General features: G+C 42.3%; 1 non-coding gene across 1 annotated transcript; it reads left to right on the forward strand.

Moving 5' to 3' along the window:
- The first annotated feature begins 884 nt into the window (after positions 1 to 884).
- LOC130963760 (small nucleolar RNA R71) lies at positions 885 to 992 on the forward strand. The gene has a single exon (XR_009079878.1). It is a non-coding gene; the product is annotated as a small nucleolar RNA R71 (small nucleolar RNA).
- The last annotated feature ends 374 nt before the right edge of the window (positions 993 to 1,366 follow it).

Below are 1,366 nucleotides of genomic sequence, written 5' to 3' on the forward strand. Positions count from 1 at the left end.
GAATCTCTATGGTCTCATTTTGAGCCTCAGATTCCCATGGTTCCTCATTAGGGAACTCAGTGGAGGTCAGTAGACGTCCATTGAGGTCTTCCTCAGTGGCGTTCACTGCCTCTCCTTCCTCTCCAAATTCGGCCATGTTGATGGCCTTGCACTCCCCTTTTGGATTTTCTTCTGTATTGCTTGGAAGAGTACTAGGAGGGAGTTCAGTAATTTTCTTGCTCAGCTGTCCCACTTGTGCCTCCAAGTTTCTAATGGAGGACCTTGTTTCAGTCATGAAACTTTGAGTGGTTTTGATTAGATCAGAGACCATGGTTGCTAAGTCAGAGTGGCCCTGCTTAGAATTCTCTGTCTGTTGCTGAGAAGATGATGGAAAAGGCTTGCCATTGCTAAACCTGTTTCTTCCACCATATTGTTGTTGAAACCTTGTTGAGGTCTCTGTTGATCCATCCATGAGATTTGGATGATTTCTCCATGAGAATTATATTCCATAGGGTTCTCCCAGGTAATTCACCTCTTCCATTGAAGGTTCTCAGGATCATAAGCTTCTTCTTCAGATGAAGCATCCTTAGTACTGCTTGGCGCATTTTGCATTCCAGACAGACTTTGAGAAATCAAATTGACTTGCTGAGTCAATATTTTGTTCTGAGCCAATATGGCATTCAGAGTATCAATCTCAAGAACTCCTTTCTTCTGATTTGTCCCATTGTTCACAGGATTCCTTTCAGAAGTGTACATGAATTGGTTATTTGCAACCATTTCAATTAGCTCTTGAGCTTCTGCAGGCGTCTTCTTCAGATGAAGAGATCCTCCAGCAGAGCTATCAAAGACATCTTGGATAGTTAAAAGAGACCATCATAGAAAATACCTATGATGCTCCATTCAGAAAGCATATCAGAGGGACACTTTCTGATCAATTGTTTGTATCTTTCCCAAGCTTCATAGAGGGATTCACCTTCCTTCTGTCTGAAGGTTTGGACTTCCACTCTAAGCTTCAGGCTTCTTTAGATTGTGAGTCCAACCATGTCCTAGCTCTATCTCTTTCTTTCCCAAGCTTCATAGAGGGATTCACCTTCCTTCTGTCTGAAGGTTTGGACTTCCACTCTAAGCTTACTCAATTTTTGAGGTGGAAAGAACTTTGCCAAGAAGGCATTGACTAGCTTTTCCCAAGAGTTCAGGCTTTCTTTAGATTGTGAGTCCAACCATGTCCTAGCTCTATCTCTTACAGCAAAAGGGAATAGCATTAGTCTGTAGACCTCAGGGTCAACCCCATTAGTCTTGACAGTGTCACAGATTTGCAAGAATTCAGCTAAGAACGATGAGGATCTTCCAATGGAAGTTGGGTTCTTCTTCTTTGAAGATTTCTGTT

The sequence above is a fragment of the Arachis stenosperma genome, chromosome 2, assembly GCF_014773155.1.
Source record: "Arachis stenosperma cultivar V10309 chromosome 2, arast.V10309.gnm1.PFL2, whole genome shotgun sequence".
In the NCBI taxonomy this organism is placed as follows: Eukaryota; Viridiplantae; Streptophyta; class Magnoliopsida; order Fabales; family Fabaceae; genus Arachis; species Arachis stenosperma.